The sequence below is a fragment of the Macaca nemestrina genome, chromosome 3 (genome assembly GCF_043159975.1).
Source record: "Macaca nemestrina isolate mMacNem1 chromosome 3, mMacNem.hap1, whole genome shotgun sequence".
In the NCBI taxonomy this organism is placed as follows: Eukaryota; Metazoa; Chordata; class Mammalia; order Primates; family Cercopithecidae; genus Macaca; species Macaca nemestrina.
Window position 1 is genome coordinate 130,045,620 of NC_092127.1, and position 27,182 is coordinate 130,072,801.

Genomic DNA, 27,182 nt, shown 5'->3' on the forward strand with positions numbered 1-27,182 from the left:
ATTTACCCATTTCCTCTAGGTCTTCTAGTTTATGTGCATAAAGATGTTCATAGTAGCCTTGAATGATCTCTTGAATTTCTGTGGTGTCAGTAGTAATATCTCCCATTTTGTTTCTAATTGAACTTATTTGGACTTTTGTCCTTTTTCTCTTGGTTAATCTTGTTAATGGTCTATCCATTTTATTTATATTTTCAAAGAACCAGCTTTTTGTTTCATTTATCTTTTTTATGTTTTGTTTTTTTCTTTATTTCAGCTTCATTTAATGCAGACATTAAATTCATAAGTTCCAGAATAATTCCCCATTTACTCCATGTTTCACATCCTGGGCACACTGATGTGAGGCGTGGGTTCTCAAAGCATTGGGTAGCCTTGCTGCCATGGCTTTATTAGAAGCAGCCCATATATCTGCTCTTACTTGTTGGAGTCTGCTGCCTGTAGCTATTCCAGGCTTTTCCAGGTTGAGTTGGTATACTCCTGCTGGATCTATAACTCTGGGGCTCCTGCAGCAGCTATATTCCCACAGACCCACCAGGAACTACCCTAGTAGATGCTTTCTGTGGAAGCTCTCATCCATGGAAGATATTTGTTTGAAACCCAGGCCTTCTGATACATCCTTTAAAATCTAGGTGGAAGCTGCCAAGCCTCTGCTGCTCATACATTCTGAGCACCTGCAGACTTAACAACACATAGAAGCTTCCAAGGCTTATAGTTTGCAACCTTTGGAGTGGCAGCTTAAGCAGTACCTGGGACCCTTTAAGTCAAGCCTGGAGTCAGAAAAGCCGGGATGTGGGAAGCATCCCAAGGCAGTGCAGGTGCAGAGTAGTGGTGTCCCAGGTCTGTCCTCCAAGGTATCTGGAGCTGTGATGAGAGAGGCAGCCTTGAAGATTTTTGGAATGCCTTGGGGCCTTTTTCCAATTGTTTTTACTATCAGCACCTGGGTCCCTTTTAGTCATACTAAAAATCTTGGATTTCTCTCTTGAAAATGCTCTTCCCTTTTCTACCACATGACTATGCTACAACTTTTCCAAAGTTGTATTTCTTTTCTCTATTTCTTTTTAAATTATAAATTCCACTTTCATATCATTCATTTCCTGCCATATCTGAACATAAGCTGATAAGTGTCGTCATGCCACTTCTTGAATGCTTTGCTTCTTAGAAATTTATTCTATGGGACACTCTAGGTCATCACTCTTAAGTTCATCCCTCCACAGAGCCTTAAGGCATGGACATAATGCAATCAAGTTATTTGCTATGGCATAACAAGAGTGACCTTTGCTCCATTTCAATTCAAATTTCAACATGAGATTTGGAGGGGACAAACGTTCAAATTATAGTGTAAGCTGATAAGTGGTGACTTTCTGAGCAACACAATCTTTTTAACAACCTTGTCCTTGGTTCCTTGATTACCTCACCTCTAGTCATCTTTGTCTTCATATTACCTCAGCCATCAACTGCTATCTTCACATCTTTTATTTCAGGCAACTTTCTTTCAAACTATGACTTCCTAACCTTCTAACTCATCTCCTCAGGAAAAATTCTGTTATTAATAAAATGTTACCAAATAGTTGATATTATTAATAAATAATAAATTACTTATGTATTGAGTAGTTACTATGTGTCAGACACTGAATTCAGTGCTGTACATAAATATTAATTTATGTAACACTTTTAAGGCAATAAAACAGTAACTATCTTTATCCAGTTAACTATTTTATTCCATTATTTCATATCACAGAAGTGTTAAATTAACTTTTCCAACACATGCACATAAGTAGCAGACTCAATTCAAACCAAGACAATCTGATTCCAGAACCTGTTCTGAACCACTACAGATAGTATCTTTCCATTTCTACATTTGACAAATTTAGATGGCCCCCTACAAATATAGATTCTACTTCCTTTTCAAAGCAATTATCTACCCATGTCCTCTTTATTTCCTAATCCTGCTGATATTACGTGGGTCATCATCATAGTCATTCCTCTGAAAATCCCCTTAACTAGTGCTCCCTTTCCTCTCTCCACAATATTAATCTTGCATAGCCCCAATCCAAAGGAAGTCCAGCTAACCTCCTAATTTCTGTACTTGTACTTGAATATCTTCATGTTTCCAGAGAAAGATATACATCATCATTAGGTAATCTCACATTAAATTGAGGACCTCAAATCACAACTGACTCACTACACTCCCTGACAGTCCAAAAATATTATTCTAGTACTTTTATTTTCCCACTATCGAAACAATTATTTAAGGTGAAATACTGTCATATTTTGTCAATTTTAGGGCTTAAATTTTTGAAAAAACCCTGAAATTTTGCAATTGCAATCAGCCATATGGTAAATTATGTCATTCTGTTTGTATACCTGAACCAAAAAATCATTGCTATTAAAATTTGCAAAATGGACTTCAGTATCTTGGAATAAAATACTATAATCAATAGTAAATCTTTTTTTAACTTCTATAAATCAGACAGTTGTGGAACAAGGTGAGACAAGTGATGAATCAGAGGTTATTAACAATTTCCCAAAATACTAGACAAAAGTAGGCTAACTTGACAAAATATCAAAGTCAATTTAAGAGCGCAGGTTTTAGTTATTCTACTGTTGTGTTGTTTTTTGTTTAATTGGTTTTACTTTTGTTCATTTTTTCAATGCTATGTCACCAACACTGTAGACTGCACAGATGACAATATTGTGAGGAAGAAAACACAAACATCAACAATAATGGGTTAGAAGTGATTTAGAATAGAGAGATTCTGAATGCAAAGTTTTAAGAATATCTTAACCTATTTATCTCATTTAATTCTAAAAAGTTTTACTGGAGCAATATATGATTAAAATATATGTCTAAATCTAAAATAAACGTTTGATACATATACAATAAAATTAGTTGCAAAAAGTTATATCTCAATTTAATTAGCAGTGCTTTTCTGTTCTGTGGTACTATAAATGATGATGTATCCTGAATGTGAACTTTAGAGAGGCAAAAGCTTCAGTACTGAATAAATTCTCATATCTTTCAATAAATTGCGATTGCACAACAAGTGTGTGATAGGAAAAATAATGGCCTCTGATTATGTCTATATCCTAATCTCTTGAATCTGTGAATATGTTACCTCACACAGCAAAGGAAACTTTGCAAATATGGTTAAGTTAGGGCATTTGAGATGGCAAGAAATTTATTGTGGATTATTTGGTTATTCCCAGATGTTAAACTGCTGACTTTGAAGATAGAGGAAGAGTCCGGGAAGGGTTGAATGCAGGAAGCCTCTAGAAACTAGAAAAACACAAGGAAATAGATTGTTCCCTACAACTGCTGGAATGAATGCAGCCCTGCCTACACCTTGATTTTAGGACTTCTGATCTCCCAACCTGTAAGAAAGTAGATTTGTACTGTCTTAATTCACTAAATTGGTGGCAGTTTGTTATAGCAGCAATAGGAAGCTCATACAAAATGTATGCCGTCTAAGATAGTTGCCAAACTAGTTTAGACGTAGGGGTTTTTTTCACAGTGTCTCATGATATAATATTTTGAAGAATGACCGCTGGAAAATGCTGTTTTTGCATGTCCCAAATGAAGCAAGGCTAGTGGTTAAGAGCCAGATCAGCTGGCTTCAAATCCTGGCCCTGCCATTTCCTAGCCAATTTCTAACTTACACACTTAACCTCTCCGGGATGCTTTGGATTCTTGTCTGTAAAGTAAGAATGATGATAGTACCTACCTCAACAAATTGTTATGGGATTGAAATATGTATTAAGAGCCTAGAATAGTAGTTGCTACATTGTAAAGAGTATGTAAGTGTTTGTTTACCAAAAAATAATGACACCAAGAGAAGTTAAGAGATTAGGTGAAAAGTAAATTACATCTAGCTTTACTCTTAATATTAGATTAGTATATAAGTCAAAGATGGTTTTTGAGAGAATAATAGACTCAGATAGTGGGAGAGTTTTCCATGTAAGCAGTTACATAGTAGATAAAGGAAACAAAAAATGATTTTTAAGACCTTAATCTGAACAAAATTATATACCGACTTTATCAAATTCCCATTGCCCACAGCCCCTAAAAGCAAACTCTCATTTTAAAAAACTGCTCTTCCTTTGCTTACTCACATTATCAGTTTAAATGTAAACCTAATATAACTATTGTTTCCCCTGGTCATTTCAATTAATTAGAAATTGCTCTCTGCCAGTCAAAATATCATCACTTTATCTGCTCTGTTATGTTTTCATAATAGGTCATTTTCATATAATGGCAGCATATTCATTCAAATTTAATACATATTTAAAAGTTTAATGGACATCAAGCATACAGCTACATACTTGAGATAAAAAATGAATATGTTTGGTCTTTGGCCTCTTTTAGAGATTAAACCAGATTACAAAGTCTTTAGTAAAAAAATAATTAAGAAACATTTGTATTAAATTAACAAATTACTCTAAAAATTAAAAATGCTTTTATTTATTAAATATCATGGACTTAAATCTAGAAAAACTACTCTAAAATAATGATACACTGATTTTAATATATATAGGCTAATTTCTCTTTCTTAAATATAAATATGTGTCTATATCTTAAATATATATGTATACCATGAATAAGCCTTAAATATACACACACACATTTATATACACAACACATATATAAATAGCTCTACTAACTTGATAACTCATTTTCAACAAAAAGTATGGCTTTAAAAAATAGTATCTACTAGATAGTAGAATTCGAATGCTTTAATATTTCTATTGGAATTGAGACATCTATTTCTAAACCTACAAATAAACTCTACTTGTTTGATTTGAGAATTGCTGGTTACAAAAGAACAGAAAAAAATCAATAGTTATTTACTAAGAAGTAAAACACACACACACACACACACACACATACAATTCTGCTGTAAAAACTGAATTTGATGGCAAAGATCAGATTCTTCCCAAATTCTAAAAATAAAACACATGCCTGCCAGAAAGCCAAGTATTATATCCACCTGATCTATGGAGGTTATAGTTATGAAGGCAACTAGAAAATAAGTACACACTGTTTCCACTTTTTCTTTTAAAAGAAGTTATGTCTAGCCACAGAGTATGTTCAGCTGTAATGGAATACATGGGTAGTCCAATGTTAGGTCACTGGACAATGGGTATTTACTATCTTCTAGCTACATTTATCCATTCATTACATATTTTACTTCTCAATTGCTATATGCCAAACACTTTGATAGGCATTAGGACAAATATGAATAAAATGTGCTCCTACTATGAAGGAGCCCACATGCCAATGAGTAAGATAAAACAATGATAAAGTGTTACAGGCAGAAATTTGTGCTGAAATTGTAGAAACCCAAGGAATAAGTAACCAGTGGCAAATAGATATACTAGGGGTCAGAGAAGCACCATGTTAGACAGGTCTTTAAGGATATAACAATTTTATAAATTTACTAAAGTTACCCCTTACTTCCCCCTAGCTTAATGGATGAGACTATGCCTTCCTGTTCACAGGCAACTGGGTGAAAAAGAATATCTGATTCAAGATAGGAAAATTATCTTCTCTCTGCTGTTTCTCAATAAGTTAAACTGAGAGATATGGAAGCAATGTTAGCAGCTGAATCAACTAAATAGTGAAGGATGGTAATAAATTTTGGGGAAAACTTGTCCCTGAAATCCAATTTGTTGCCCTTTTCAAAGTTTTACTTGTCAACCATGTCAGATTTTTCCGTTATTCCATGAGATCTAAGCTCAGAAAATTAACTTTCTTTACTAGAGGGTTTTGATTCTTGCAATGAAATAGAAGGGAAATGGTAATTCAAGCAGCAAGAATTACATATTCTAAAATATAGAGGAGATGAATGAGAAAGAAAAGTAAAAGTAAAATTCAAATATTTTAAAATGCAAAATAAGATGTTTTCAGGTACACAGTTGGATCTAAGACACTTCTCTCTTCCAAACACAAGAATATCCAGGGTCTTGAATTTATTTCCCATTTCCTAGCCTTAAGGGTTCTACAAAATGTGACTATAAAACATGAAAAAATATGAATACATATTTCTCATGAGAGAAGTATATTTGTCCATGATCCCAGCTGCAGAATTTGGATTTTTAATTTGGGTGGCAATAGAATGATCATACCAAATTCTTTATTCATAATGTTATGTATACTGGGTGTTTAACATATTTTCCAAAATGTCTCTTATAAAATTAATCTTTAATAACCAAGTCTAGTATATGAAACTTCAGACAGAAAATAGTATAAAAGGTGAAAGGCAAAAATGATAATGCAACAGTACCTCGAGTTAGAGAATTACATGAATAAAGTGTGCCACAAGGCATTATTCTAGATTCAGTCATTATATACAATCACCATTAATAAATTGTGAAGAATCTGGTAGTAAAAACATTATGTCTATGTAAATATATGTATTATATATTACATCTATAGATTTTAAAACATTATGTAATATATATACATTTGTGTGTGTTTGTGTATATGTAAGTATATATACTTATATATAAGTGTGTGTGTGTGTGTATATATATAAAAAATATATAAAACACAATTCCCAGCATTATGGGGTAAATATGAAACAAAATATTTCTGCAATGTAAAGTCAACTCTACAGGTCCATTTTTTTCTCTTTTTCTCTCTCACTTTCTTGCTCTTCCTTTTCTTTTTTATTTTACTTCTTGGGAAATAAATGCTGGTGAGCTATTCAGCATATCTTTTAAGTACCAATAGTAAATTCAATACTCTGATTTTTTTAAAAAAACTTGTGTTTTCTTTATTGATCATATTTATTTTTCATAATATAAACATGTAATAAAACTACTGTCAATATTTCCTAAACATTTTTAAAATTTTTGATGGTCATGATACTCAATTTTTAAATGATTATTTATTGAAAGTGGCCTTATTAAGGGAAAAGAGAAACAGGAAGTAATCCAGGGTATAGCTATGAGTATAGCTGTAAAGAAAAAGTGTGGGTGGAGACGGGGAAAACAATGCTAATTTTGTGGGGGGTTTTTTTGTTTTTCTGTTTTTTTGTTTTTTTGTTTTTTTGAGACGGAGTCTCGCTCTGTCGCCCAGGCTGGAGTGCAGTGGCCAGATCTCAGCTCACTACAAGCTCCGCCTCCCGGGTTCACGCCATTCTCCTGCCTCAGCCTCCCGAGTAGCTGGGACTACAGGCGTCTGACCCCACGCCCAGCTAATTTTTTGTATTTTTAGCAGGGACAGGTTTTCACCGTGTTAGCCAGGATGGTCTCATCTGCTGACTTCGTGATCCGCCCATCTTGGCCTCCCAAAATGCTGGGATTACAGGCGTGAGCCACCGTACCTGGCTAATTTTGTGATTTTTAAAAATCTGTCTTTATAAGCCATAATAATAGAAGTAAAAAAATAATAAATTTGTTTATTCAAAAAAATCTGTTGAGCACTCACAATTATGAAAATTAGTAGGAGGGATATAATAAATTATAATGTGGCAAACTTTTCTATTATACTTTAAGTTCTAGGGTACATGTTCACAACATGCAGGTTTGTTACATAGGTATATATGTGCCATGCTGGTTTGCTGCACCCATCAACTCTTCATTTTCATTAGTATTTCTCCTAATGCTATCCCTCCCCCAGCCCCCCACCCACCCCCTGACAGGTCCTGGTGTGTGATGTTGTTCCTCACCCTGTATCCATGTGTCCTCGTTGTTCAACTCCCACCTGTGAGTGAGAACATGTGGTGTTTAGTTTTCCGTCCTTGTGATAGCTTGCTTAGAATGATGGTTTCCAGCTTCATCCATGTCCCTGCAAAGGACATGAACTCATCATTTTTTATGGTTGCATAGTATTTCATGGTGTATATGTGAATGTGGCAATCTTTAAAAATGTACTATTTAGTAGAGGGAAATATCAGGCATGCTGAGTCTTTTATTAGCTACTTTTAATACAAAGTTAAAAATTATAAGAGTCATACTAGCTTAAATACAGACATACAGGCCAACAAAACAGAATACAGAGGCTGATAATAAACCCAAGTATATATAGTCAAATGATCTATGACAAGAGTGTCAAGATTATACAATGGAGAAGGTGCAAAAACTACACAATGGGAAAGGACAGTCTCTACAATAAATGGTTTTGGGAAAGCTGGATATCTACATGCAAAATAATGAAATTGGACGGTATCTCGCACACGCACAATGAGGAACTCAAAATGAATTAGAATCAAATGTAAGACCTGAAATTATAAAACTCCTAGAAAACAAACATGAAAAAGAGCTTCATCATATTGACCTTGGCAATAATTTCTTAGATATGACACTAAAAGCAAGGGAAACAAAAGCAAAAATAGACAAGTGCGACTACATCAAATTAAAAAGGTTCTACATAGCATGGGCAATAATCAATATAGTGAAAAGGCAACCTATAGAATGGAAGAAAATTACAAGCTATATGTCTATTAAAGAATTAATATCCAATATATAAGGAACTCCCACAACTCAGTAGCCAAAAAATACCTGATTTTTAAAAACGAGCAAAGGACTTGAATAGACATTTCCCTGAAGAAGACATAGACATGGTTAACGGCCATATGAAAAGATGATCAACATTACTAATCATCAGAGAAAAATAAATCAAAACCACAATGAAATATTTCACACCTGTCAGGATGGTCATTATCCAAAAAACAGAAAATAACAAGTGTTAGCAAGGATGTTGAGAAAAGAAAACACTTGTATACCATTGGTGGGAATAGAAAATGCATCAGCCACTATGGAAGAGAGTATAAAGTTACCTCAGTAAACTAAAGATAGAACTACCATTTGATCCAGCAATCCCATATCTAAGTATTTATCCAGAGAAATTAAAATCAGGATCTGGAAGAGATATTTGTACTCCTATGTTCACTGAAGCAATTTTCACAATAGCCAAAGGTAGAAACAATATAAATGTCCATTGGCAGATGAATGAGTAAAGGAAATATGGGATATACATTCAATGGGATATTACTCAGCCTTAAAAATGAAGGAAATCCTGTTATATGCTACAATGTGGATGAACCTTGAGGACATCATGCTAAGTGAAATAACAGTCACAGGAAGACAAATACTGTATAATTCCACTTAAATAAGGTATCTAAAGTAGTCAAACTCAAGCAGAAAGTAGAATGATGGCTGCCAGAATTTGAAAGGAGAGGGAAATAGGGAGTTGCTGTTCAAATGAATATAGTGTACCAGTCATGAAAAGTAAAGAAGTTCTAGAGATGTGCCTTAAAACAATGTGTATATACTTAACAATATGGTACTTCACATTTAAAATTTTGTTGAGGATAAAATTTTGTTCTCAACAAAATTTCATGTGGTTTCATGTTGTGTTTTTTTACCACTATACACACACATATGTGCATATGTGTATATATGCACACACATACACTACATATGTACCATATACACAATGTATGTATACTGCATATATAGTATATATAAAGATATATATATACACACACATAAAGTGAAATGACAGAGAAGTAATATCAGAACTCAGAAAAAGGAAAGATTACTATGAGTCAAGGTTATCAGAGAAAGCTTCAAGAAAGAGACTGAATAAGTCACAGGCCTTAAAAGATACATAAAATATGAACATTTGGAGATTATTTGCAGTACTCTTTCAGGCTAATGAAATAGCATGAGCAATAGCATAGAGGAAAGAATCTTAAAGCACTCAGGAAATAGTAGTTCATATGAACCTGAGTGAGGTATGTAAAAGGAGAAATAGAAAGTAGGATTCGAATGACCAGGCTACAATTAAAGAATGCCGACCAGGTGCGGTGGCTTACGCCTGTAATCCCAGCACTTTGGGAGGCTGAGGCAGGCTGATCACCTGAGGTCAGGAGTTCGAGACCAGCCTGGCTAACATGAAGAAACCCTATCTCTACTAAAAATACAAAAATTAGCCGGGCGTGGTGGCATGCTTGTGTAATCCCAGCTACCCAGTAGGCTGAGGCAGGAGAATCGCTGGAACCCGGAAGGCAGAGGCTGCAGTGGGCAAAGATTGTGCTACTGCACTCCAGCCTGGGTGACAGAGGAAGACTTAATCTCAAAAAAATAAAAATAATTTTAAAAAAGAATGCCTTGGAAGGTAAACTAAGCAGTACAGATTTTATGTTTCTACATAATATGAAGAATTGAACTTTTGAGGACTTCAATGAATATAAAATGACAAGGATAAAATTTAAAACTTGCAGGATAGTATATTTGAAGTTCACAGGCACATTGTCAATAGCTGGCCTATATAAAGCACAAAAATTACATCTATTCACATTTTTAATTTTTCTTGCCTTTACAGATTCATTAAAAATAGTAATTACACAGTACTTACAGGTGTGATAAACATTAGAAAAATATGAAGGAGTATAAAATATTGCTTTTCCTTAAAAAAATCTCTTTAGTTAAAACAAATCTAAATTATGCAAAGCAATTGGAATCTAACCAAGTAATTCATATACTGGTCAAATTAATATGTAGCTTCAACGAAGGGAAAAATTGGGGAGGGCTGGCTTAATCAAGAAAGGTTAGTCAGAGTCAGTGTAGATTAGTGCTTAAGAAAACAGGCTCTGGAATTAGAATGAATTATGTTTAAATCCCTGCTGTGTAATTAAATGTGTGATCTTGGGTAAGTAACTTAACTGCTTGGGATGTTTCTTACTCTATATAATTGGGAGAATTCTATGAAAATTTATGCAGACATAAAATTATACTGCACAGCAGAAACTTAACATAGAATAGTTCTTCTCTCTTCTCTCTTACTATGCCTAAGGATGAATCAGAAAAATCAGAGAAAATATCAGAATATATATTGTATATTTTTGGCTGAAAACAATACATGTACTTTTGTGAATTTTTGAAAAGAAGACAAAAAAGGAGATAATGGAAAAAAATCACCTATAATTCTATTCCATGAAATAAATATACTTAAGATTTTATTTATTCTTTTCTCAGAGGAAGAGAGAGAGACAGAGTACTCCTACCTTATCCCTTGATAATATGAGTCCTCTTTTTCATGATATTAACCATTTTAGGATTGCATTTTCTTTAATGACTGACCAGTTGCCTATAATAAAGATTGGACCTACATTTATTTACCAAGTATTTACTGCACATTTCCTATGTGTTGGTTACTGTTCTAGTACTGAAAACAGAGCAGTTGACAAAGACAAAATCCTTAACTAATGGTTTTCAACCATTTGAAATCATGATTTCTTCTAATGTTTCACTATCACAAACCACATATCAACAAATGTCTTTGTATATAATTTTGCAAATATCTGTGTTTATTTCCTGTTTTCTCAGAAATAGTTCTTGTAAGGTCCTCTGAGTTGGCCGCACCATGGTCAAGCCATGGTGACATTCCCCTGCCCTTATGATAATATACTTTGTGATATTACCCATCCTTGTGAATGTACTTTGTAACATTCCTCCATGCCCTTGTGACAATACACCCTCCTTACTCTTGTGAATGAACTTTGTAACATCCATCCCCTGCCCCCCAAAAATTGCTCCTTACTCCACTGCCTATCCCAAACCTATAAGAACCAATGATAATCCCACCACACTTCGCTGACTTCTTTCTCGGACTCAGCCCACTTGCACCCAAGTGAATAAACAGCCGTGTTGCTCACACTAAGCCTGCTCAGATGGTCTCTTATACGGACACACTTAACAGTTCTGAAAACAGAAATAAAGATATAAATTTAGGAAAGACTCCTAAAACATATAACAAATATGAGTTCTAGATGAGCTGAGCCAATTTTACTTTTGTGGACAATACAGGCATACCTCAGAGACATTACGGGTTTGATTTCAGGCCACTAAATAAAGTGAATATCTCAGTAAAACAAACCATACAGTTTTTTTTCCTTTCCTAATGCATATATAAAAGTTACATTTACACTATACTGTAGTATATTAAGTGCACAATAGAATGATGTCTAAAAAAAGGTAGTCTATTAAGTGTGCAATAGGATGATGTCTGAATTTAAAAATATTTTGTTGCTTTAAAATGCTAATGACTATATGAGCCTTCAGTGAGTCACAATCTTTTTGCTGGTGCAGGGTCTTGCGTTGCTATTGACGGCTGCTGACTGATGAGCATTGTTGTGGCTGACGGTTAGCTGTGGCAATTTCTTAAAAACAGATAACAATAAAGTGTACTGGATCAATTGATTGTCTTTTCATGAATGATTTCTCTATAGCATGCAATGTTGATGGCATTTTCCTGGCAGTAGAACTTCTTTTCAAACTGGAGTCAATTCTCTCAAACCCTACTGCTATTTTATCAAATAAGTTTATGTAATATTATAAATCCTTTGTTGTCATTTCAACAATGTTCATAGCATCTTCACCAAAAGTAGACTCAATCTCAAGAAACCACTTTCTCTGTTAGCCATAAGAAGCGACACTTCATCCTTTCAAGTTTTTTTATGCAATAGCTGAAAATTAGTTGTGTCTTCAGGCCCTACTTATAATTCCAGTTATCTTTCTATTTCTACCACATCTGCAGTGAGTTCATCCACTGAAGTTTCAAACCTCTCAAAGTCATTCATTAGGGCCGGAATCAACTTCTTCTAAACTCTTGTTAATATTGATATTTTGACCTGCCGTGAATCATGAATGTTCTTAATGGCATCTAAAATGATCAATCTTTTCAAAATATTTTCAATTTACTTTGCCCCGATTAATCAGAGCAATCACCCATCTATGGCAGCTAAATATATCTCTTAGTAAAATTTGAAATTTTTCATTACTCTTTGATCCATAGGTTGCACAATGGATATTGTGTTAGCAGACATAAAAACATTAATCTCCTCATACATCTTCATCAGAGCTCTTGGATGACCTGGTGCACTGCCCTTAAGCAGTAATATTTTGAGCAGTAGGTTTCAACAGAAGTCAAAATATTCAGTAAACCATACTGTAAACAGATGTGTTGTCATTCAGGCTTTAATGTTTTATCTGAATCTATAGAAAGAGTAGATAATGCTTAAGGGCCTTAGGATTTTCAGAATGGTAAATGACCATTGGCTTCAACTTAAAGTCACTAGCCACATAGGTCCCAGCAGAAGTCAGCCTGTCCTTTGAAGCTTTGAAGCCAAGCAATGACTATTCCTTTCTAGTTATGAAAGTCATACATGGTGTCTTCTTCCAATATAATGCTGCTTTATCTACATTGAAAATCTGTTGGTTAGTGTAGCCATTTTCATCAACCATATTAACCAGATCTTCTCGATAGCTTACTGCCACTCCGCATCAGCACTTGCTGCTTCACCTTGCACTGGTGACAGCTTCTTTGCTTAAACCTCATGAATCAACCTCTGCTAGCTTCAAACTATTCTTTTGCAGCTTCCTCATATCTCTCAACCTTCATGAAACTGAAAAAAGTTAAAGCCTAACTTTGAATTATACTTTGACTTCAGGGAATGTTGAGGCTGGTTTGACCTATCCAGACCACTAGAACTTTCTCCATACCAGCAATAAGGCTGTTTCACTTTTTATCATTCATGTGTTCACTGGAGTAGCATTTTTAATTTCCTTCAAGAACTTTTCCTTTGCATTCACAACTTGGCCAACCACTTGACACAAGAAGGCTAGATTTCAGCCTATTTCTGCTTTGGACATATCTTTTTCACTTAGCTTAATCGTTTCTAGGTTATGATTTAAAGTGAGAGACGTTCAACTCTTCCTTTTACTTGAAGACCTAGAGGCCACTGTGGGGTTATTAACTGACCTGATTTTAATATTGTTGTGTCTCAGGGAATAGAGGCCTGAGGAGAGGGAGAGAAATGAGAAAAGGCTGGTTGATAGAGCAGTCAGAACATATGTAACATTTATTGATTAAGTTCCCTGTCTTATATAAGTGCAGTTTATGGTGTCCCAAAACAATTATAATAGTAGCATCAAAGATCGCTAATTGCAGGTCACCATAACAGATATAATAATAATGAAAAAGGTTGAAATATTGTAAGAATTACCAAAATGTGACACAGAGACAGGTAGTGAACACATACTGTTCGAAAAACAACACCAACAGACTTGCTTAAAGCAGGGTTGTCACATACTTTCAATCTGTAAAAAATGTGTCTGCAAAGCACAATAAAATGAGGTATGCCTGTATATAAGAATATCCAATTAATCATACTTCTGCTAAAGTATTTTTCATCAGTTTAATAATACATAGCTATATAGATTCCATCATCATCATTATTCAACAAAAAATTCTAGACTTATAAAATTATACTAAATGTGTCAATCATGTTATCACCCAGTCAAGCCCTGATATTTAAGGCCATTGTCAACCACCAGGTGACCCAACATTATATCCCAGAAGATATGACCTGGCATGGACATCTTGTGGACAAGCTGAGCAGATCAGTGAGGTGATCTAGCATAAAAGAATTTAGTCCAAAGCTTGGTCAATTATTTAGAATCTGAAATTGAAAATATAGAGATAACTAATATTTCTATGATTGTAATTAAAGAAATATATAGAAAAGAGACTATGAGGCTATGAAAAGGTCATGTAGAAAACAAACCTATTTAGGAGATAAACCTTTTAGTTAGCAGAAGCTATTAAGTAGAAAAATAGGTAAAAAAGGTATCTGTACAAAGCAAGAATTGCATATGAGAAGGAAATTAAATAGACTTGCTAAGTAAACTAGTGATACAATAGGAGTGTCAAATGAGAGCATCCAAGAGCATGAGACAATTATACTGATGGCAGGGTTATGTAGTGAATTCTCCTCTCTCTATTTACTGGCCCTAGTTACCAGGTAGTGATAACTAGAGTCCCAGTCATGGACGTAATAGAATCCACAAAAGAAGCATGAAGATGTGACGGTGCTAGAAACACTGTGAAATGCAGAGATAAAGGCTATATAGACACAGACTGACAAAAAAGGCTTAGCTTAGCCCTGGAGCAGAACTGCAGTTATGCTCTTTCCATAAAACCATTCTTTGAAGTTACCTGCACAGCCTTACTCCTTGTAACCAAAGTGAAATAAAATAATAATTCTTTGCTATTTTAAAAATATTTTATTCTACAATGTCTCATCTGAATTCCCAGAGTCCATATAAATGTTCAGAGCAATTATTACTCTTGCTTTTCTCTTTATTTTGTTTTATAGGTGGGCCTCGGAGAGATGAAATAATTCATTCCATCAGGTCTTTTGATTCTAAATCATCTCCATTCAGAAAAATATGTATTAAGAAATTATAAAGAAGCAGAAATCATACTAGTCAATGAAATGACATACATACATACAATATACAAAGATACAATTCCTTCCATAAACAAGCTTACAATATAATAGGAGAGGCAAAAAAAGGGAATCACAAGTTATGACACAGTTAATTGCAAAGATACATGTGTGCACAAGATGTTAATTGTAGAGGAGAGAACTTGAACCCAAATGGCAGTGAATAGCAGTGAATATCCAGGACTAATCAGTGGATAGCACAAAACAACAGGGAGGAAAGCCAAGGGAAAACAGAGCAATTAAAAAGGTAAGGCTTTATGGAGGAGAGCAAGAGAATAGTATATGGCACATGGAAGGTGGTCAATCAATTTTGACTGAATAAAGGAATAAGCTAATTATGATCTTACAATTTACTATTGAAGCATGATTGAGTGTTTGAGTGGACAAAGAGGCAGAAGATTATTTTTAAAGAGATACAGAGATTATAGAATAATTGGGGATGTTTCAGTTATTTGACATGGTTGGAGGGGTGAGAGTATGTATTGGAATTTGAATATTAAGAGGTAGTAAGGTGCCAAATTACACAGGGCTTTCTATGTCATTTTAAGACATCTGATACTTATCTTGAGGTCCCTGAGGAATAAGGAGAGTGCTTATATTATCACATTTGCATTTTAGGAATATAAGTCTGATAGCCATGTGAGGAGTAGATTAGAGAAAGATAAAAATAGAGCAGATAGATAAGAAAGAAGGGTTTCATAGAGGCTGAGGAATAAGGCTTGTGCAGTTAATATAAGTCAGGGAGAGTCAAATTGAATAGGAGGGAACAAATCACAAAGGAATTCAACAGTTTACTAGCACAAGACTTAATCACCAATTGGATGTATAGAATGATAGATAAAAAGAGTGATAAATTGGCTTTCAGGTCATTTTTGGCACTTTTAGGTGCCATTAACCAAATATTAAATACAAAAATCGAGCAGATTAAAAAGAAGCAGAAGAATAAAAGGAAAGCCAAGAGATAGTAGTGTCAGGGCCTGAGATAATTTAAAGAAGAAAGGAATGACCACAATGTCAAATGGCAAAGTAATGTCAAATAAAGTAAAAACCAACTTATGTGTGAGAGTTGGCAATTAGAGTGTTGGTGGCCTGTGCAACAGCTGTTTCAGGGAATAGTAGAGACAGCTGGCAGAGAGCAGCTGGTAGAAAGAGTGAGAATGGGAATCAAGGACAGGAAACCAAAAGCCCAGAGACTTCTTCCTTATACCTTGTTATTGGTATCTTACAAAAGTTAAGCATATTGGGAAAATATTAGGGAATTCAAGATTCAGCTCAGCTAACCATATAAGTATTATTTAGTTAGAATTACAGTGAAATATGCAGCACATACTTAGAATCCTTCACTAGATGAAGTGCATTACATTTTCAACATGAATCATCTCTGCTAGACTATAAATTCCAAAACATCAGGAATTGTTCCTGCCTTCTTTCCCGTTGTACTAATACCTGGAAGTCATTAAATATGTGGTAGATAATAACTTCCTTATCTCTATTTTTATTTTACTCATGCCAGTAGAAATTCCATTCATTCATTCAGGTTCAGAGGAGGAAATACCACTCCCTCCACAAAATCTTTTTCAATATCCCCTGGGTCTCTCTCTCCCTCTCTCTCTCTTCCTCCTTCTCTCTCTCTTTCTCCTGTTATTTCAATATGATAGAATATGTTATATATATATTCATACCATCTTATAGTTACTTTTATACACGTGTATCTTTTTGACTTGAATATTTATTAGTTTTGTTTTATCAGAGTAGCAGAACCTGTATGGGTAATATAAGGGCTTATTTAGAGGTTTATTTACTTCAAGCCCATCTGTTATCCCTGTCTGTAGTGCTGGCCCTGAAACAAACTGGACCAGCAGTCAGGAAGGGAAGATAAATATAAATAAGGGGAAGGCAAGAACAACCTGAAGTCCATGAGGACGAGCTTAAGTCTACAAGGATAAACAAACCTTCATCTGTCTTTCACCAGAACCTTCCCTGATCTCATATCTCCTCCAAGCCTCTGGCCTCCAACCTCAGTGCTGCAGTTTTCCGCAGCTCTATGGTGCTTCAACATGATGCTGGTAACAAATGGTTCCCAGGGTTTGAAGAAGATTAAAAAAAAAAAAAAAAAAAGATCCAGCAAAACTTGGAGGTGAACCTGCAGATCCACAACAATGTACAAATAGTAAAATGGTGCCTGATGCTACACCAACCTGCTGAGGGTGAACCCGGCTGCTGCTTTTCTTCTACTTCCCAAATCCCACACAAATTTCTCTTGTAATCAACCCCAACCCAGGGTAGAGAATTCCAGAAAAGTAGCCCCAGATTAGCTAAGTGAACATACTATAAAATTATCACAGTCCATCATTTATTAATTTAGCATCATATATATCCCTTTTCATCATACTTAATTTCTCCACAAAAACAATATCAAAATCATGTATTCACTATCCTTTGTACAACCAAAAATATGCTAACCTTCTCCCCAAAAAGGATGCAGTCATACTTTTTGAATGATATTATTTACCATCTAGGACAATCATGTCCCTCTTTGACATCCTGTAAGTTAAATGCTAATGTTTGAGGTTAGCTATTATTGTTACTTGTTATGTTCGATCATAGGAGAGTGGTAGAAGGAAAAAATCATTAAAATAGACACAAATATTTTCATATCAAATCAATAAGGAAAAAAACTTGTGATTATTATGGTACTCATTTCTGAAAACTGGATGCATAACAGCTAATATTCTAATGTCTTTCTTTCACTGCCAATTTCATGTATAGTTTGCCCACACCAAGCACCTTGGCATGTAGAGTGACCCAAAGTTTCATTTCTCAAGGGTCAGGCCATTAGTCATTTTGTGTGTATGGAATTGTTGTAGTTTATTCATTGACTTTAACTGTAGAAATTGAAACTACTATGAAGTTTCCCAGAAGATTTCCTGCATTCCCATACAGACTCCTCTTTAACCTACTGTGCAGTAGAAAATCAATTTCCTCATGTTAGTTAGGGTTAATCACCATTAGCCAGTACAATAACCTTATTTGCCTGTTTATCCACACGTGTAAGAACCTGCCAAAGGTTGAGGGGATCTCAACTTGCAGTTTAATAGAACCATTCCTATGCCCCTGGTGGAATGATTTACCTCTTGGTAATGAAGACTTCTCAACCAGCAGAACCCAAAGTTAGGGAGAAAGGAGCAAAAATGTCACTATCAGATCACTAAAAGTAACAGTGAGAGAATTCACTTTCATTTCTACATCTTAATTCCTATACTTATGCATTTTGACCATGGGAAAAACACTGCCATAAATTGAAGGCTAATTTAGAGCATATACCATATTCTGATGGCCCTTACCCCAGCTTCCAAAGTGTTGCCCAAACTGCCACCAAAACTGAGTCTTCAAAATGTCACTTCATATATTTATCAAAACCAGATACCTCAAGTTGATGGAAAACATGGTAAAACCAGTGAATTCCACAACCATAAGCCTACTGTCACACGTTATCTTATGTAAAATGGGTCACTTCGTCAGAAGAAATGTTTGGGGATTGCCATTACAGTGACTAAGTCATTGGTTAGTCCATGTTTGCTGGTTTTGAAAGAACAATTGAAGAAAGGGAGGTAAATCCATATCCAGAGTCAATGAGAAAAAATTCCAGCTCTTTCCATGAGGGAAACAATCTAATGTAACAGTCTGTCACAGTAGACCACTGGCCACAATGAACAGTGTCATGTTGGGACCCACATGTTGATCTCTGTTCTTGACAGATCAGGCATTCAGCACTACCTGTAGGTAGTCACTGGTGATGATTTGAAGTCCATTTGCTGAAACCATGCATAACCTGCATTCCCACTACAGTGAACAATTTGTGAGCCCATTGGGCAAGGAAAAGAATGGCTGAAGTTAGAATGTGTCATTTTGACCATATTATGATGAAGCTCCTTGATACGGTTAGGCTTTGTGTCCCCACCCAAATCTCATCTTGAATTGTAATCCCCATTATCCCCACATGCTGAGGGAGAAACATGGTAGGAGATGATTGGAACATGGGGGCAGTGTCCACCATGCTGTTCTCGTAATAGTGAGTGAGCTGTCATGAAATCTGATGGTTTTATAAGTGTCTGACAGTTCCTCCAAACACTATTCTTTCTTGCCTGCCGCCACATAAAATGTGGCTTTGCTTCTCCTTCACCTTTCACCATGATTCTAAGTTTCCTGAGGCCTCCCCAGCCATGCAAAACTGTGAGTCAATTAAACCTCTTTCCTGACTATCCAATCTAACCAAGAGTCACTGACTAACCAATCTAACCGAGAGTCACTGACTATGAAACAGTATAGAGCTATACCTCCGGCTTTTTCTCCTTTCAGATTTGAAGTTCTGGTCACTGAGGGTATTGTTTGGAGTCATCCATAGACCAGATTCAGATTGTTTCAAAAATTTTTAAGGCAGGTACCACATCATTAAACACAGTATCCTGTATGTGGAAGTTACTCAAATATCTGTTAACATGAACTTAAAATACTTTATTTTAACTAGCAATTTTGATTTCCTTTTGGGAGGAAAAACAGACCAACTAGGGGAGACTAGTGGAACAGAAAATTCTTTTGTGCATTTAGATTTAGAATCATTTAAATATATTGCTTATTTTCAATTACTTTAAATTTGGAATAATAAACTCAGCAACTGCAGTTTTTTAAAAAAGAATTCTATTCTTCACAGTTAAAAAAATTTATATGTGTTTATTTGTATTTCCACTGTCTTGTACTAGAAATTTTAAATTCAGTGTTGATAGAATAGAGGCTGACTTCCTCTTTTATTTCTTGGAGAAAATTTGCACAGCTTTAAAGTAAGCCATGCTTACAAAATACATGCATTAACCTTTTGTAAAAATGTCATTATGCATGCATGTTCACATAGTGCCAGTGAATATCGGATGTTACTCAAATCCACTCTACCATTCCTAATCAAGTCAAACAAACTTCTTCCGGCTTCTTTCATTCAACAATTAATTGTTTTAAAGAAACTTTAAATAAGGCTGTGGAGTAGAGCTACATTGTAAGAGTTTGAAATACTAGTTGTCTTTACTTTTACTGAAGAAAATTCCAGAAAATGTTCTGGTCAATTCTCCCACATATTGTAGGGGTGGGCATTATCTCTACTTATGTTACTTGTTGCCTCATATTTATCTGATGGTGCAGGAGCATGTGTGTATTCTGAGATTAATTAGGAGATTCCCATTTATTTCCTGTGCCTTACATTTGGGTTTTTTTTCCATATTATATTCAGAGTTCCCATACCAGTACTTCTCAAGTTTCTGAAGTGTACTCCTGGAATCAATGAATGGTGAGGTTTTGTTTTAAAATTATGACCAAGTCTGTGTTCTCATAATGACTTGTTAATAGCATATGAAATACTTGATCATTTCCTTCTTCGAACACTTCTTTCTCTTGGCTCTTTTGGTGCTCTATCTACATGACTGCTTACTTCCTCCCAGGCTCTTTTGTTGAATTTTCTTAATCTCCATAACCTTTAAATGTTGTAGTCACCAAGACTTGGTTTTTCCTTCCTTATCTACTCTTATTTCTAAATGATCTCCTGCCTCATGATTTGAAAGATTATGCTATGCTAGTTGTCAAATTTATACTGTCTCAGAACTCTATGCTAAATTTCAGACTCATATTTAATTACTAACTCCATATTTTCATTTGGATATCTGATAGATACCTTAAACTACATGTTGAAACTCAACTCCTGATTCTCCACACTCCCCCAAAACTCATTGATTCCCACTGCCTTTCAGCTTTTAAAGTGACTACTCTATCCATCTGTTTGATCTGACCAAAATCCTTGTCACCATTCGTCTTTTTTCATACCCACAGCACTTATTCTTTAGCAAATCCTATCAACAACTTTTCTCCCACTCTTCCCACAACAATTCTGATTTAAATCAACACACATCTTACCTGGATTCTTATAAAAGCTGGTAGTTTGTCTTACATCTTAGCCTACACACAGCTTCCAGAGTGATCTTTTATAATCATATCATATCCTGTTACTCAGTCCTCAAAACCAACCAGTGGGATTAATTTTATTGTTGTCTATATTATTATTAATATGACAAAATTCTTGGCCTTCAGGAATGTAAAATGCAGCATAAAGTGGGAAATGAGAGAGAGTAAATAAATTAAAAATTACTGTGGTGGTTAAAGAAGGAAAAGAATGATTCTAGGCAGGAGGAAGAGGGAGGGAAGATATTATAGAAGGATGATACTTATTCTAGGTCTTGACAGTGGATAATAGAAGCCTCATGAAGCATATCTAAAAGGGAAATAGTGTGTGCAGTGGAATGATCATAAGAGGAAAGATAACTTATTTGAAAAACTGAGAGATGTTTATTAGGTTTGGGTCTCTGGGCTCATAATAGAGGAGTAGCAAAGAGAAGACTGAATAAGTAAGTGGATATCATAAAATCATATACTTTGTGTGTGACAAAGGTGGCTGGATTGTAGCCTGCAAGTTATATAAGGCCACTGAAATATTTTAAACGTGGTCATATTAGCAATCAAAAAATAATTCTGGGTAGAAGGGTTAGAAAATGGGAGTTAGAAAGCTACTGAAATAATGTATGTAAACTTATAAGAAATTTGCCCAAGAAAATAAATGAAAAGGGGCAATACAGAGGTAAGAGATGGGAAATAGTTTAAACCAATGTCATATTAAGGTCACTTTGAAACAAGGGAAAACAGGTAAGAAAGTAGAAATATTTTGATAGCTCGTAAACTAGAAGAGGAATAAGTTGAAAATGAAATTGAATGCAAAATTTCCATTCTGGACATATTGTGTTTAAGATAAATACACAGTACATAAGACTTAAGCCACTTAAGAAGGCTGTGGAACATCCCAGTGGAACATTCAATAAGAAGAGGCCGTTTGGAAGAGATCTGAGCTGCAGGTAGAAATTTGGAGATCATAAGTATATGTGTGTCCGCTAAAACCATACATGTAAATGACATTATAAAATTTGGAGATCTTAAATATATGAGTCCATAAAAGCATATTGTCCAAGGAGAGTACATAGCACAAGAAATGAGTAGCACTGAAACCCAAGCTCTGCAAAACACCCACATTTAAGGGTCACATGGAGGAAGAGCAGTCTGAGAAAAAGACTTGAAAACATAGATAGGGATTCAGGAGGAGAATTCTGAAGTCCTAAAGGGTAAGAAAAGAGAGTTAAAAAGTAACTAATCAACAATGTCACTCCCTGTGGAAAAACAGTAAGGTTGAAAACTTATGGCAGCTGATAATTTGGTGACTAGCACAGAACTGCTTTATGCAGCCTATTTGTTAGGAATTGATCTTTGTTATATACCAATAGGAAACCAATTTTCTTTTCATTTATTCAATATACTTTTCCATGTCTGTGTAGTTTGTGGCTAATATGGCCTCTCAAAATAAAATAGATGCTCCAAAACAAAGCCCTTTTCTTTCGTCATTGAAAGTCCTTGTTCCCTAAAACATAGGATCACCTGAATTTGGGCCATTTCCCTTTATCAAAATAGTCATCCTGTAACTCTATAAACATATAAAATTCTCAAACATTAATTTTAATAATTCTTAATTTGACATATATTTATTATCCTTAAAACATTCTTTTATCTCTTCCATAGAAATGGTAGCACCTTTGTGTTTTACTTTGCAACCCTCATCAAAAGTGTTGGGCTTTATAGAAGTCTCCATTGGCCACTGTCTGAGATGTGGCCTTTACCCCTCCTTGTTTGCAGCTTACTCATTTTATAAGTCAAAAAAAATACATAAATAAAAGGTGTAAGATTAAAGTGAGCAAGATAAAAGAGGATAATAAAAGAAGTGAGGCTGAAAAAAGGTGGCTTCCAGAACTCCTTGAACAATAACAGGCCCTCATTCATAATAAGGAGACACTTTGCTGGAAGCCTTCTTTCAAAAATGTAGTACAGTGCATAACCTTGGAAAGATAAGGTGAAGTCAAACTGCTACAAGGAACAGTTATTCTCCTCCAATTCCAGTATATAAAACTTAAACTTTTCTTACATTCTTCCAATACTTACTGGGGAAGTGACAACATCTGTTCTGAACCAATGCAAAGTTTGCATCAAAGAAATAGGAAGGGATGCAATTTGAATAAAAAGAAGTAAACCAAGCAAGAGCCATGATCATGAACAAGGTTTATACTAGCAGCATACTCAACTCCTTTCAAAAAGGTAAGAATAACACAACAGCTTTCAATTACACCTAAACCACATTGTCCTCACACAGAACATCTGGTAATGTTCAGTTGCAGATTCCCAAAGGATTTTACACTTATTAAATTCTTATTAAAATTAATAGCGGGCCTTCAAGGCATGGCAGTATTGTAACAGCCCTTTATCAAGAAAATATTATAATCTGAAATAATAAAACTGTCTTCAACTTTAAGAAAATTAAGTCCAAATATTATATACAGGAAACTAGTTAAATTTATTCCTGAGGAATGTTATTCCTTTCCATACCATATTGACACACTGATTATTTATTCATAACACAATGTCATGAACATTAGCGATGAATACTTCTGTATGATGACAACAGATATTCCCACAAGTTCAAAATCCTAATTATTCCCATTCTTATATTCCTTTATGCTATAATTAACTGGCTTTAGTGACTGGAATATCATTTTGCATACTGTGTCATTGTCACAGTCTGATAAATACCACTGTTTAAAAAGTCACCCTTTATATGGCCTAAATCTCTTCTTGAGACATATCAACACTGCCTAATTAAGAAATTTATGTATAAATTGAAGTTGTTGTTTGCCTACTTTTCTAAATAGTCTTTTGCACCCTGACTTCAACTTTGATGGCCATGCATTCTCTGCCTCTCTTTCTGTTTCTCTGTATATCTGTCTATGAGTGTGTCTCTCGCTGATTCTGTTTGTATGTTTCTGTATACATCTGTGTGTATAAATTTTATTTTTCTTCTGTGTGTGCTGTGTGTAGCTACTGTACTTATATCTTGCCATGGGGTGTGTGGGTATGGGTATCTCTTTTTTTATTGGGATAAAATTGATGTGACATAAAATTCACTGCATTAATCAGTTTAAACTGTACAATTTAGTGTTTTTTTAATATATTCACAAGGATATGCAACCATCACTACTAAGTACAGAATATTTTGATCACCCTAAATAGAAAGATGGTACTCATTAAGCAGTCATTCCCCAATTTTTCCTCTCATCAGCCCCTAGCAACCACTAATCTTTCTGTCTCTATAGATTTGCCTGTTCTAGACATTTGATATAAATGGAACCATACAATAAGTGACCTTTTGTGTCTAGCTTCTTTCATTTAGTATAATATTTTCAAGGTTCATCCATACTGTAGCATGTTTCAGTACTTCATTCCTTTTTACTTTTAAATAAGTGCTAGTCTAGGTTCTTTGTATCTTCAAGAGTGAGCATGTGTGTGTCTCTCTCTGTAGAAGATGTCTTTGTATGCATATTTCTTACTCCCTCTCTCTGTTTCTGGTAACTGTATTTTTATTAGAGAAATACTGGCTACACTCTTCATCTCTGAGTGTATTTGTGTACCTGTGTATACAGATAGACAGGCATAGGTAAACACTACAAGAGACTTAGACAATCAATGTTATGAGCTTGTTTACAGAAAGACTGTATTTAATGATTATTGGTTCTTTTTCTTAGAATCTTGCTGGGCTATCAAAGGTAACTGGACACCCTCCACAGAGGGCAGTTTTGAAATAAGAGGAATCTCACCTTACATACAGACTCTTTCTGGCACCAGCAGTCCCACATAACTAGACATAAAGGGCCTGTTCCATAACAAGTGCATAGTCACTTGGGCAAAGAACTGAAAAATTAAAACAAGAGCTCCATGTCAGAGAAGGTGGCATTAAAAAGGCACATCTGCAAATGTCCAAATCAAATTACCTTCTATCTATTATATTAAGGCTCCTTTTCAAGCCATGTTCCACACTCTCCAAAATCACAATTGTTACAATCACAATTCATAAGTGACAGCACACACTATGTTGTTACGTTCATAATCTCATTTTGTTCCCAACTGACTACAAAAAAATAATTACAAACTCTTTATTATGGCTTTCCAGCAGATCCACAACCTATCTACAATTCATAGCTTTAAGATCATCGACTGCTTTCTTCCGCTTCACCCCAACAGCTCGTTACTCACCTTGAACACAGCGTGCTTCTTCCTAGTGCTAGTTCCTCACCTTGAGGTATCTGGGTATCTTTCCTTTTCTGGTCTACATGACCTCTTTCAAGTACCAGATCAAATGTATTTACAATTCTCTGGTTTCTCCCTATCTTCTCACTACCCAATGAAATTAATCTTGCTCACTTATACACTCACATTTTAAAAACAATCCTATCGTGGGACCGATCCTAATTTTATTACAGTTATGTATTTACTTTTCTAAATTCCTTCTAACATATCAGATTCTGGAGTATTTTATTTAGTTGTTCATACCCAGTGCTTAACAAAATGCCTGGCACACACTAGATTCTGAATAAATTTTGGTGGAATTGGATAATTTTAAAACTTCATTTAGGTAGTGTGAAATTCACATGGCTTTTTGAATGATGAAACTGAGAAGAAGAAAAAGAGAGGGAAGTGAGCGGAATCTAAATAAGAACATGATTTCTAAGCCCAACCTATGAGGAAGAGTGCCCGGACACTGGCTCCATCGTCTTTGTGGCTGGAGCGCCAGGCGAAGAGTTCCTGTGTGCAGTCGGCGAACAATGTCACATTAGTGATGACAGTTGCCAGGCACTTGGGGAAACTTGCTGAGTACCATGGCCCACTGAAGCAGCAATTTTTCTCAAATCAGTTTCAGTTTCTCAAATGCTGAGTATGCAGTGATATTTCAAAGTAATCTCCGGAGATGCACTCAAGCACCAGCAGGAGTTCCAAGCTATTGTTCCATTACATCAGGTGTTATTTTTATGCTTTTTTAAAAAAAAGAGAAAAAGACACAAAAACTTCAGAGAGGACATAATTCAATGCTTTTTGGTCAAGTACAATCCCCACTAGTTCCTTTCTAGCGCCCTAGAGGTTATCACCCCAATATTCAAATCTAAGTCTGCAACCAACTTGACCTATTGAATGAGCCTGATTATGAGACATTTTAGAGTTAGTATCCTCATTCTTTCTGTGCATATGGATTAAGTATCTCTAGGTTTCTTTTAAATGAGCAAAAATACCTCTTTTCTCCCAGCTGAGATGAAAGAATCTGATGTTAGAAAATAATTTTATATTTTGATTTATATTTTTATTCTTTTCTAATATCAGAGAACTCAGATATTTGTCTAAGAAAGAGAAACCATGTTTCATGTGGTGAATCAAAACTAAAGATATGCAAACTTCATAAGGAGGCAAAGAGAAGAGAGACTAAAGTAGAAAAGGGGAAATAAGAGGAGTATAAGGAGGAGATAAGTTGAGCCCAGTGAGGAAAACACTTCCTGACAGCTAGACAAAGGGAAACCACACTGAAGATACTGTGTCTGATACAGTAGCCACCTTCTGAGCACTTGAAATGTAGCTAGTCCAAACTAAGATATTCTATAAATGTAAAATTGTACACCAGAATTCAAAATGTAGTATGAGAAAAGGAATATAAAACAGTTAATTAATAATTTTCATATTGACTACATGTTCAAATAATATTTTGAACATAGTGGGTTAAATAAATTAAAATTACCTTCACCTTCACCTCACATTACTTCATGTGACTACTAGAAAATTTTAAATTGCATATTTAGCTCACCTTACATTTCTACTGGACATGTCAAATGTTTTTAAATTCAGATTTGAGTAAGTAAACAATTATTTGAAATAATTATT

At 35.0% G+C, this 27,182-nt stretch overlaps 1 long non-coding RNA gene across 1 annotated transcript in view; it reads right to left on the reverse strand.

Moving 5' to 3' along the window:
- The window catches only part of LOC105463596 (uncharacterized), a 34,377-nt gene extending 8,698 nt beyond the window's left edge, over nucleotides 1-25,679 (reverse strand). Inside the window, exons 1-3 of the long non-coding RNA XR_011620588.1 lie at nucleotides 25,512-25,679; nucleotides 25,076-25,169; nucleotides 7,668-7,786 (exon numbers count right to left, since the gene is read on the reverse strand). This is a non-coding gene — a long non-coding RNA (uncharacterized lncRNA). The remainder of the gene's footprint in view (nucleotides 1-7,667; nucleotides 7,787-25,075; nucleotides 25,170-25,511) is intronic.
- Between the last annotated feature and the right edge of the window lie 1,503 nt (nucleotides 25,680-27,182).